We start from the raw sequence: 13,506 nt of genomic DNA on the forward strand, positions 1-13,506 counted from the left end.
GGCTTTGGATTCATCACCCTTGATGGTGGACTCTGAGACATCTGCGGACGTGTAGCTGCAGGTATGTGTGACCTGCCCTGTACGTTACAATTTGAAAACAACATCACTTTGTTCACATTACTTGTAGCAGCACTTGTGTGCTGAAAGATTTGCTTTGTATTGTCACTGGTGGCATTGAATGCCTGGGCTATCGCTATGGCCTTACTCAAGGTTGGGGCCTCTACAGTCAAAAGTTTGCAAAGTATGGTTTCGTGGCCAATGCCAAATACGAAAAAGTCTCTGAGCATGTGCTCCAAATGTCCTTCAAATTCGCAACGTCATGCATCCAGCAGCACTCCCTGCACACTTCAAAAACTTTTAACATCTATTGCACCAAGCCGCTGCTTCAATAACATTAAAAAAAGTCCAAAAGCTTAAATTCAAACTTACCTGAAAGATATGTGTGGCCCTTTAAGAAGCGCTGAAAACATCTCTGCAGTGTTGCTTCACGCACGCTTTTCTGTGCGTGTTTAGGACCCAGCGCAATGATGAGCAGGCGTGGCGTCAAGTCAGGCATTGCACGACGATTGACATTACAATCTGCTCATTTGCATTTCAGAGGCCAGCGCTGTCAACGGCAAGGCTATGGCCCTGACCAAACTGTCAGCCGCGGGTCCTGCACGGAGGTGGCCACCATTTGTTCAAGAAATCTAACGTTAACGGCTGGTGCTAAGGTAGGGAATTTCTGGGCCTGTGAAAACCTATAAAATTGCAACCTAGAGAAATAATGTAAATTATTTAAAACAAAAGTACTGGGACATGTAGATTAGACAAGATACAAATTGAACAAATATTGGTTACAGAAAATAACTTCTGCTGCAGTTTTCAGCTTGCTTATATCTGCATTGCAGCAAGGAAGATTGCAAAGGGGGTTGGCGCAATGACACAGCCCTGTTTAACCCCGGTCCAGACGTGGATTGGGTCTGTGGTGGATCTGTTGGTCAGAATCACGGATTGCATGTTGTTGTGGAGCAGGCGGAGGATGGTGACGAACTTTTGGGGGGCAGCCGAAACGGAGGAGGATGCTCCATAGTCCCTCACAGTTGACAGTGTCAAAGGCCTTTGTACGGTCAAAGAAGGCCATGTACAAGGGTTGGTGCTGCTCGCTGCATTTTGCTCATGGTCTACAGGGCTGTAGTGATACCGCGCCCTCCTGTACGGCTCAGAGACCATATACAGTCGGCACCTCAAATCGCTAGAGAAATACCACCAAAGCTATCTCGACAAGATCCGGCAAATCCCCTGGGAGGACAGACACACCAACATTAGCATCCTCGATCAGGCCAACATCCCCAGCATTGAAATACGGACCACACTCGACCAGCTCCGTTGGGCGGGCCACATTGTTCACATGCCTGACACAAGACTCCCAAAGCAAGTGTTCTACTAGGAACTCCTACACGGCAAGCAAGCCCAAGAAGGGCAGAGGAAACGTTTCAAGGACACCCTCAAAGTCTCCTTGATAAAGTGCGACATCCCCACTGACACCTGGGAGTCCCTGGCAAAAGACCGCCCTAAGTGGAGGAAGTGCATCTGGGAGGGCGCTGAGCAGCTCGAGTCTCATCGCCGAGAGCATGCAGAAATCCAGCGCAGGCAGCGGAAGGAGCGTGCGGCAAACCAGACTCCCCACCCACCCTTTCCTTCAACGACTTTCTGTCCCACCTGTGACAGAGATTGTAATTCCCATATTGGACTGTTCAGTCACCTAAGAACTCACTTTTAGAGTGGAAGCAAGTCTTCCTCAATTTCGAGCGACTGCCAATGATGATGATAATGATACATCTGCAGCATAGGTTATAGAGATGGTGAATGTGTGTAAACTTACTAAGATTTTAAATTGAGTAGGAAAACTGGGCTGTTCACTTAAATGAAAAAGGGATGCAAATATTCCTGTTTGACACAAAATTATATTTACTTATTAATACTCTCCTAATGGAGATTCAATCTGAATTATTAACATGATCATAGACATTAACTTAGATTGCTTCCCCCAAAGTTAACATTGGGGTGTAATGTAGTCCCAATCTGAAAAAACTAACCCAGCTGATTGAGCAGACTCAATAGTCAGCCATGGCCTTTCAAAGAATACTTGCTGACCGACAAATTGGCTGAAGATTGAGGCCTGTTTAATAGGATATAATTTTGTATTGATTTGTATTCCAAATATTAACACTGAGGGATTCTTTCTTCTCTTGTTCCTCATAAGTCATCATCTACTTTTGTATCTATCATGTTTATATTCATACGCTGTGTTCAGAATTTTTCGCTGGCCATGGTCGAAGTCAGGATACGTGTCATGCATGAAAATTTCTTGACAGAATTTTTCATTCCCCATCAATGAAGGACACCTGCCTCTGACTCTTTCTGATTGCTAAAGACCAGAAAAGAGCAAGAACGTCACAGCATAGCCTTTACTTTTTTAACATTTTTTTCCTGAGATGTGGGAGTCACTGGCAAAGCCAGCATTTATTGTCCATCTCTTATTGCAACAATCCCTACTACAGAGCTTGATGAAGCAACACAATTTATGTGGGGTTATCTTGACGGCATAAGGTGTTGCAATGTCATTTCTTTGGCCAGTACATTTCCTGACATTTCCTAACATAAGAAATAGGAACACGAGTAGGCCATATGGCCCCTCCAGCCTGCTCCACCATTCAATAAGATCATGGCTGATCTAATCATGGACTCAGCTCCACTTCCCTGCCCGCTCCCCATAACCCCTTATCCCTTTATTGTTTAAGAAACTGTATATTTCTGTCTTAAATTTATTCAATGACCCAGCTTCCACAGCTCTTGAGGCAGAAAATTCCAAAGATTTACAACCCTCCGAGAGAAGAAATTTCTCCTCATCTCTGTTTTAAATGGGCGGCCCCTTGTTCTAAGATCATGCCTGCTAGTTCTAGTCTCCCCCATCAGTGGAAACATCCTCTCTCAAGCCCCCTCATAATCTTATACATTTCGATAAGATCACCTCTCATTCTTCTGAATTCCAATGAGTCGAGGCCCAACCTACTCAACCTTTCCTCATAAGTCAACCCCCTCATTTCTGGAATCAACCTAGTGAAACTTCTCTGAACTGCCTCCAAAGCAAGCATATCTTTTCTTAGATACGGAAACCAAAACTGCAGCAGTATTCCAGGTGTGGCCTCACCAATACCCTGTATAGCTGGAGCAAGACTTCCCTGCTTTTATACTTCATCCCCTTTACAATAAAGGCCAAGATTCCATTGGCCTTCCTGATCACTTGCTGTATCTACATACTATCCTTTTGTGTTTCATGCACAAGTACCCCCAGGTCCCGCTGTACTACAGCACTTTGCAATCTTTCTCCATTTAAATAATAACTTGTTCTTTGATTTTTTTTCTGCCAACTATCTACAAAAGGATACCAGACCCCAATCAGACCACTAACAAGGTCAATTCCAATCCATGCTTCACACAATCTTGTAAATGGCCACAAAATTACTGACTAAACATTTGTCATAGAATTGGCTGATTCAATGTCCACAGGGTTTTATGTTTTCTTTCTCTTAGCACATGTTAGTTATAGCTCTAACTCAGAATGCTTTTCCATAATTTGAATTAATTAGTCCCAAATTAACTGTTACTACAAGACCCTTCTCTATAAGAATTAGTTGTTGTGCCTTAGGGCCCAACATTGCCAAAGCCGTTTTTTCGGCGTACTGACCTGAAGCGCGCTGACTTTGTGTGCTGGAAAGGACGCCAGAGAAAATGGGCCCCATCCTGACTGCTCTTCGGAGTCCCCAGAGGCGTGGCATGAATACTGAAGGGGCGGGGGGGGGAACGGAGCAACAGGCCAGCGCAGAAAGCACTGCCAGCACCTGCGTGCATGCTCAGTGAGAGCTGCGCACGTGCTCCTGCCCTCCCAGCGCATCCTGTGGGCTGTGAGCAGGACCCGATGCTCGCAGTCCCTATCCCCGGCCGAAGGGACGCCCGGTCTCGCCGCACCCTATCCCCGGCTGAGTGGACTTCCGCAGCCGGCCGGCCCGCTGAGTTCCCGAGCTAGGTAGGACTTCGCTTTTATTTTTTATTTAGTGGCTGTGCTTGTGTGGCTGTGCTTGAGACTTTTGATTGGGGGGGGTGGGGGGAGAGGTGGAAAGTTTTGGGGGGGTGGCAGGAAGGAGAGTTTTTAGGGTGGGGAGGAGGACGGGGGGGGGAGAGAAAGAGTATATTGGCGGGAGTGGAGAAAATGAGTGTATGGTGGAGGGGGGAGGAGAGTTTTGGGGGCGGGAGAAAGAATGTTTTTGGTGGGGGAGAAAGAGTGTCTCTCTGGCTTCTCTCCCCCCCACCCCCTGTGATATCGCGGCCAGCAGCTCGCATTTCTCCAGTAGGATTTACTTCATTTTTATTAGTATTTTAATTGTTTGAGCTTTTCCTTGCAATGTTTGGTGCCCTTCTCTCCCCTATCCCTGCCCTAATGTCTGCCGAATGTGCACTGCTTTTTCTTCACTGCCCGCAAGATTTTTCAGAGCTGGCCACATACGCTGACCGAAGTGGATTTGGAGTAAGTTTTTGTTGGCCAAAGTGGCATTAATGGCCAAAACTGGCGTAGGTGTCTGGGAATACTCCTTTTTGAAAAAAAAAACTGACCTAAAAAAAAATCGTACCTAACTGATTTACCCTGGAGCAAATTTGGGGGGAAAATGGCATTTTTTAACTTATGCCAGAAAAAACAACTTACTCCAAAAAAATTGATGCAAGTCATGGCCAGGATTGGGCCCTGAGGAAGCAAAAATAGGTGACTATAGATAAATGCTGCAGTTAACATACTCAGACTAAGCTTAAATTTGACATCACCCTGAGGGACCTCATCATCATCATCATCATAAGCAGTCCCTCGGAATCAAGGAAGACTTGCTTCCACTCCCAAAGTGAGTTCTTTGATGGCTGAACAGTCCAATATGGGAGCCACAGACCCTGGGCAGACATTCATCGAGGGAAGGGGTGGGTGGGGCAGGTTTTCCGCGCTCTCCTTCCGCTGCTTGCGCTTGGCCTCTTCACACTCATTGCATTGAGACTCGAAGAGCTCAACGCCTTCCCGGATGCACTTTCTCCACCTCGGGCGGTCTTCAGCCAGGGTCTCCCAGGTGTCAGTGGTGATGTCGCACTTTACCAAGGAGGCTTTGAGGGTGTTCTTGTAACGTTTCATCTGTCCACCTTTGGCTCGTTTGAAGGAGTTCCGAGTAGAGCGCTTGCTTTGGGAGTCTCGTGTCTGGCATTCGAACTATGTGGCCTGCCTAGCGGAGCTGATCAAGTGTGGTCAGTGCTTCAATGCTGGGGATGTTGGCCTGGTCGAGGACACTAATGTTGGTGCATCTGTCCTCCCAGGGGATTTGTAGGATCTTGCAGAGGCAGCATTGGTGGTATTTCTCCAGCGACTTGAGGTGTCTACTGTACATGATCCATGTTTCTGAGCCATACAGGAGGGCAGGTATTACTACAGCCCTGTAGACCATGAGATTGGTGGTAGATTTGAGGGCCTGGTCTTCGAACACTCTTTTCCTCAGGTAGCCGAAGGCTGTGCTGGTGCACTGGAGACAGTGTTGAATCTCCTCATCAATGTCTGCTTTTGTTGATAAAAGGCTTCCGAGGTATGGGAAGTAGTCCACGTTGTCCAGGGCCACGCTGTGGATCTTGATGACTGGGATGCAGTACTGTGCAGCTAAGACAGGATGGTGGAGGACCTTTGTCTTACGGATGTTTAGCGTAAGGCCCATGGTTTCGTACACCTCTGTAAATATGTCGACTATGTCCTGGAATTCAGCCTCTGAATGTGTGTAGATGCAGGTGTCGTCCGTGTACTGTAGTTCGACGACAGAGGTTGGGGTGGTCTTGGACCTGGCCTGGAGACGGTGAAGGTTGAACAGCTTCCCACTAGTTCTGTAGTTTAGTTCCACTCCAGCAGGGAGCTTGTTGACTGTGAGGTGGAGCATGGCAGCGAGGAAGATTGAGAAGAGGGTTGGAGCAATGACGCAGCCCTGTTTGACCCCAGTCCGGGCATGGATTGGGTCTGTAATGGATCCAGTGGTAAGGATCACGGCCTGCATGTCGTCATGGAGCAGGTGGAGGATATTGCCGAACTTTTGGGGGCATCCGAAACGGAGGAGGACCCTCGTGGTTGACAGTGTCAAAGGCCTTTGTAAGGTTGAAGAAGACCATGTATAAGGGCTGGTGCTGCTCCCTGCATTTTTCCTGCAGCTGTCGCGCTGCAAAGATCATGTCCGTTGTGCCCCGTAGGGGACAAAATCCGCAGTGTGACTCCGGGAGGAGCTCCTCGGCCACAGGGAGAAGACAGTTGAGGAGAACTCTAGTGGCAACTTTCCCAGTGGCTGATAGCAGGGAGATTCCTTTGTAGTTGCCGCAGTCGGACTTGCCCCTTTTTTAAAGATGGTCATGATCACTGCATCTCTGAGATCTCCCAGCATGCTCTCCTCCCTCCAGGTGAGCGAGATGAGGTCATGTATCCGTGCCAACAGCGCCTCTCTGCCATACTTTAGTGCCTCAGCAGGGATTCCATCCGCTCCCGTAGCCTTATTGTTCTTGAGCTGTCTTACAGCTTTTCCTACCTCATGCGCCGTTGGGATTTCACTGAGGTGGTGGCAGGTCGCATGCTGCGGGATGGAGTCGAGTCAAAGGCAGAGTCTCGATTGAGGAGATCTTCGAAATGCTCCTTCCAGCGGTCCCTGACTGCCTTAGTGTCCTTGATGAGTGTTTCCCCGTTCTTGGCCAGCAGTGGGGTGGGGCCTTGGGAGTTTGGACTGTAGGTGGCTTGATTGCGATGATGAATCCTCGCACATCATGGCCGTTGGCCAGTTGTTGTATCTTCTGTGCTTTCTCCATCCACCACCTGTTCTTTATGTCCCGGGTTTTTTGTTGGATCTCAGCCTTGAGCCACCTGTAATGTTGCTTTGCTGCTCCCGAGTTGGGTTGTTGCTAAATAAAATGGTTTTCAGTTTGCATGTCTAAACCCAATTCCTAATGGGTACAGATAAACAACTTAGAACTGCACACAATTTAACAGCAATTAGCACTAATATGACAATCTCATTAAAAAGTCACCAGGGCTCCACAAATTGATCAAGAAGTTTATCCAGTGAGTTGCTGGAAAATCATGACCTCTGGCCTGTTCTGAATTAGGAAATAAAGAACAATACATTGCAAAGGAAATTCAGTGGTCAACACATTGTATCAAATTTTCCTTTGCAAAGTCCCACATGAGTTATTATAATGGTGATTCTAAAGTGATTTGATCACTTGCAAACAATTTGGGGACATTATTCATGAAATATTTTGAACTTTTGAAGAGTTGCAATGTTTAAAAGAGGTTATTCCATTCATTAGACAAATACTTGTAGAAAATAAATTAATAATGTTTTTAATTATTTAAATTTTACTTCTTTCTAAATACTTACGGAGACTGAAATCCTGTAATCTAAAGGGATCAAATTATTTTTGATTATATCGATTCACGGTGAATGTGATCTCCTCAGAGATTACAATTCTACCTCACTGCACTTTATTGCTATTAACTGAATGCTATTAACTGAATAGTCAGTGTATTTAGTCCAAATTACATTGTCTATGTCAAGTGCCTAGTTGTAATAAGACCGGAAACTATTGAAACATGCAATGGCAGGATGAAGATTCCTCTCTCTAAATTTCCCACATACCAAGTTGCCAATTTTAGATTGGAAAGTATGAGCTGAGATAGTGTCAATGAAGTAAAATCAAAAGGAAGTCACCTCTGTTCACTGTGTGTCACTCAAAACAGCTGGTTACAGAGTTGGATTGACAGAAGTCCATCTAGGAACAGGCACTAATTTCTTGGCTCCGAAATGGTTGCTTGCTTGAAGAAATTTTAACATAATAGAAAAATAATGGAACGTAATTAATGCAAACTTTAAAATAAACTGTTTCTATCAATCTTGCTCAAAACCAGATAAGTCCATTTTAAATTGGCTTCCAGAGGTAGAAGAGTTTTGTTCCAAATTAAGTGTGAAATAAACACATTTGTATCCCATACTTTTAATTCAAAACAAATCTAAGTTAGGGATAATCTGAAACAAGATTAAGGATCGTTAATGCCAAGTAGTTAGCGTGTTCTTATAAAACACTAGCATCAGAGGATGCCATATTTCATAATGTAAATTTCAACAGAAACCTTTCTTTTGCTCTCAGAAAAGTCAGCGATGTCCCACTGCCCATAACAGTTTATCACCCTTTCTCTTCCTGTATCATTCCCTGTTCAATAGGGTCTTCTGTCTTCTCCTGTCTCAACAGAATCAGTACCCAACCCATCAAGCAATGATTTGCCTCCACAACAGGTCTTTCTCTCCAACCCTCACAGGAGCCACTCACAGGAGCTAACGTGTTGCCATCCCCCTCTCACCTCTCCCAAGCATCTGCAGGAAACTGTCTATGCCTGTCTCTTTTTGCCCCACTTAAAAGAGTCCATCTCTTTCCCTCCCTCCACGTCCTCAAATAGTGACTCTCTATGTTTGTGCGTTTCTCTGCCTCTTCAAGCAGAGTCCCAATATTGTCTTTCACTCTCGTTTTCCCCCAATCCAGAACAGATTCACTATCCATTTCCAATCCACTACCATAAACATATCTTTCTCCCTCTAACATCTCTTTTACTTCCAGTAGCATCTGTCTCTCTGACTTTCTCTTTTCTCCCCACAGCACTTCTGAAATAAATAAAGTATGGATTTTATTCGAGAGACAAACTCTTATTAGCCTTTATTGTTTTTGTTCACAATCTTCCTCCTTCACTTGCCTTTTCTCATCTTATTTTAATTTCCTTTTTCCTTCACTTTCTTACTATTTCTTTCTCCTGTTTGTGTCCACAACATTTCCACCCTATTTCCTGCTGTGCTCACATTACCATGTGGTGAGACTATGAGGTGCAGAGTTTCATAGACCACAGATAAAACAGAGTGACCAGAAAGGTAGTGACCATGGAAAAAGCAAGGAGAGATCAGGATAGAGCAGAACACAGCAGTTTTGTTGAGAGATACACCTTGGATTGCAGTGCAGAGGTGTATCCCGTATTGGACCGAATTGCACTTGAACTGGAAAACAAGGAAATATAACGAACGGAACTGCCGTCAGCACCCAAATAATAGTGTATGAGATTGCTGACCGCAGCTAAATGTATTGAAATGCCTTTGAATGTACTGTACAGATTTTTTTATGAATAAAGTTTATTTTGAAATATAAAAAAAAAAGTGCAGAGGTTCCTGGGAATTCCTTTGCTAGCTGGACAAACCCCAGTAGACGGCTTTCTCTACAAGATTAGGGAGGAGGGATTGCTATGTGGTTGCTCCGGGGAGTTGCATTGTTAAAGAAATATGCAGTTGCTCTTAGTCCTTGGCATGCAAAATGGAAAATGTAATAACATTTTGCTGGATCGTTTGGTGGGAAGTTGTACCCAGGTTAAATTCAGAGTAATCAGAGGCATTGTGCTGTTTGTGGAATGAAAAGAGACGTTGTTAGAGCCAGGTTTATGGACAAGTTTGTGATTTTTAAACATTTTTTTTAATTGTTTGTGTATGTGATAACTTTAAATGTTAGTGACTTATAATGCGCTGAGTGAGGGCCTATCATGAAGGCACAGCTAACGGCATTTATTTTTACTGGAATGTGTTTGGGGAGAGACAGGATGACTTCAATCAATTCTGCAGTTTATATACAGAGAAAATATGGCTGACAAATAAAAAACACAGAAAGTAACTAATTAGAAAGGAGAAAAATACAGGTTTAATGAGGAAGTAAAGAATTGTCAAGCAGACTCCATGGTCACGTTGTAGCCAACAGCTATGACAGACACAATAAATGTTGTTATGAAGATTTCCTGTAATTAAGATCATGAAAAATGCTTTTCTCTTATTCCTGATTGAAGATATATTTTCCTTTTCACTACTGAAGGGAAGTGATTCTGATTAAAGGGAAACTAAATTCCTTGTAATGAAAGAATGAATGCAATTATATTTCTCAGCCTTTTTTCAAATTAATTGCCTTAAATAAATCTTAACTGTTTCCTATACTTCTGATCTGAGTGCACTGTGCTCACTTGTTTGTGTAATTTGGGTTGCTGTGACAAATTGCTTCCTGCTAAGAATCAGAAGTACTTGTTATCATTGTAGATTAATAGTTACTATTAAGACCCATCCAGGTTTGGAGGAACAACTCACAAATACTGTATTCAGAAATGCCGATGTATGCCCTGATGGCTCAGTGGGTAAACTAATTCACACAAACCATGAAAGTCCCTGGCTAGATACCAGTCCCATGCTGATTTCAGCCAAGACAACAGCATGTTAAGAAAGACAAAGGAAAAATAAGCTATGAAGAAGAAAGCAGAGAAAGGAGGATCAACTAGTGCACCACCTCCAACCAGCCCTTCTGCATCTCAATCAGCTGTTGAGCAAATTAAACAGAATGTCCGCCATTTTCTGAAGGATATTTTAGCAAAAAGGTAAAATATCCAGTTATATTCTGGTCGACATTGTTAAAAGCCATGAACAGTAGGTGCAGATTGTCTATTATTTTTCCCAACAAAGAATCTGAAGGAAATCAAAGTGAGAGAGCAGTCTTGATGCAGAATTATTTCTTGTTAAAGCATACTCTCCTGTTCTTTAAAATTTGTAAATGACACAACTATTCGCAAGCTAAATTGTCTGTCCAAAGTGCATCACTGTTGTCGAGATGTTCAGTGATTAAATTTTGTCCTTTTTTACCGTCTACCATAATTTATGTAGTTCTTCTTTAAAGTTTAAACGCTGGCCATAAAGTGTTATGTTTTGCTTGTTGCCATAAATTGTGAGGATCTCTGGCCTAACTTTTGAAGAACAATGCCAGCTACCAAAGGAAAGCAGCAGAAAGTATTTTTAATTAGTGCATATACAGCAACAGAATTAATGCTGATATGCTCGTCTGGGAAGAAAATTGTGGGCTAGTGAACACAGCAATAGAAAACCCCTTGCAGTAAATAAACCATTACAGACAAATAAAGGAATTATAAAATATTGAATTCACAAGACACTACTCATCATAGCTTGAGATATATCTGACTACAGATGGTCAAAAATCTGATCTCCACATTGATCCCTTGGGATACCTCATTCCCAAAGGAATTAAGAAATAAAAACTTTAACTTACGATTTTTGCCGGTCTTCATACTTACCGTTGCTGGCAGGGCTGCAACACAGGTTTTTCCCTGTCGGTATTCTGGGTGCAGAATACAGATCCTGAGAGAGCCAAATATTGATCGCAAACACTATTTCTGGTGTTGCACGTCGGCGCTCCTCTACCCGGTGGTATGTGGAAGCGTCGCCGCAAAAAGGTCACCAAAGATCCCACTGACCGGGTTTTCGCCGCAGAGCGTGAAATAGTGGCAAAAACCCGGTCGCAAAGTCAGTGAATTTCTAGCCCTAGAGTACAAAAGGAAGGAAGTTATGCTAAATCTTTATAAAACATTGGTTAGGCCCCAGCTGGAATATTGTGTCCATTTCTGGGTACCACACTTTAGGAGGGATGTCAAGTCCTTAGAGAGGATGCAGAGGAGATTTACTAGAATAGTCTTCAATTACGCAGAGAGGGTTGTTCTCTCTAGAATAGAGCAGAATAAGGGGAGATTTGATAGAGCTGTTCAAAATCATGATTGGTTTTGATAGAATAAATAAAGAGAAACAGTTTCCAGTGGCAGAAGGGTCAGTAACCAGAGGACACAGATTTAAGGCAATTGCCAAAAGAACCAAAGGTGACATAAGCGAGTTGTTATGATCTGGAATGCACTGCCTGGAAGGGTGGCGGAAGCAGATTCAATATTAACTTTCAAAAGGAACTTGGATAAATTCTTATAGGGCAAAATTTTCAGGGCTATGGGGAAAAGAACAGTGGAGTAGGACTACCAAAGAACTGGCACAGGCACGATGGCCTCCTTCTGTGTTGTTTCATTCTATGATTCTACAATAACAGCAGGGAAGCTACAATTATCCACTTTTAAGTTCCCCGGGTAGATGGGAAAAATCATTTGGGATTCCTGTTCCTGATCACAATCTGATGACTCTTACTGGATAGTTGATGATGACAGGATTGAACTTAGTTTTGATCTTCCAAATAGCCTATCAATACGCTTTCAGACGTCACGCTCCCGACAGCACACATTGGATATTCCAGTCCTTGATCTGAATGATCACTGTGGCCAGAGAATCATATGTAGCACATGCCCAAATTTACAATAGAATGCAAAATCAGAAAATTAGCCCTACTGACTAGTCCACATATGAAGAATGGCCACTTGGGTAGCTGCCATCTGTGGAACTGTAGCCCAGTATCAGTCAGCACCTTCAGAACGGGGAGTGGAGAAAAAAGCTTTGACGGCATTCAGTGAGCTATGTCACTATTCTAAGAAACCGGATGATTTCAATCAATTCTGCTGTTTATATACTGAGTAAATCCAGTGACTAAATTAATGCAATGTACAAACCACAAGGGAAAATGTTTATAGAGATTTTTAAAAACCAACAGCACATACTTCACATAAGGCTGCAATGACTCGAGTTCAGTTGTGCATCAAAATGTCACATTCAGGGGAGAGGTGACGCAGTATCAGTATGATGTTGACTCTAAACATTTGCATGCGTACAGCTATAGGAGAAGCACTGACTTTTATAAGTTACAAATATATGCCTTTGTTCAGGAAACTGCTTTGGTTAAGGAAAGTCCAGCAGATCGGGGGAGGGGTGAAGAAGGCCAAAAATCAGCAGCCCTTTTACTTTTACACAATTCTAGCAGGAGCGTGGTGGTAGGGCTGCAAATTAGATTAGGACCTGAATGCCCAAGAGTTCCTGAATTCGCCTGTTGGGGCTGAAGCCTCCACTTTTTTTTTTTTGAAATTCGTAGCCAATCGTTCCAATTCTTTGTCAAATCACAAACGCCAGAGGTCACCTTGCACACGCCAAGGATCACTCTGCGCCAATGCTCTTAGCCAAAAGGCCTAGAGCCACTGCACCGTTCCTGGAAGTACTGCAATACCAGGTTCGTGCCATGGAGGTGGATGGGTCAGGTCCCCCACACACCTCCGTGGAGGTGGATGGGTCAAGCCACCCCACCCACCTCCTGTTTCCAAAAAAGCAAGCATATACCTTCCTGATCCAGGGAGAACCACCCGGAGGTCATGGTGGCTACTCCCCTGTCAGGTCAGTTACGCATGATCTTAGCCAAAAGGCCGAGAAGCCTCCACTTACCCCAGACAATGCCATCAATGCAGGAGGAAACAAGAGAAATGGGCGTGGGGGAGGGGAACCCAGCAGAGTATCGATGATGGTGCCTGGCCGCAGAATGAGTGTGGTGGGCACTACCTGGGGTCCTGGTGAGGATCGTAGCCTAAACCCCCAAAGCTGGTGCAAGATTTTGGGCCACATTTTGGCCCTCTAAAAA

The 13,506-nt window shown here is 44.0% G+C and overlaps 1 pseudogene; it reads right to left on the reverse strand.

Annotated features, from left to right (window-relative positions):
• Positions 1-13,067: 13,067 nt before the first annotated feature.
• On the reverse strand, positions 13,068-13,306 carry LOC139267628 (U2 spliceosomal RNA; annotated as a pseudogene).
• Positions 13,307-13,506: the final 200 nt, after the last annotated feature.

Source organism: Pristiophorus japonicus, chromosome 7 (genome assembly GCF_044704955.1).
Source record: "Pristiophorus japonicus isolate sPriJap1 chromosome 7, sPriJap1.hap1, whole genome shotgun sequence".
In the NCBI taxonomy this organism is placed as follows: Eukaryota; Metazoa; Chordata; class Chondrichthyes; family Pristiophoridae; genus Pristiophorus; species Pristiophorus japonicus.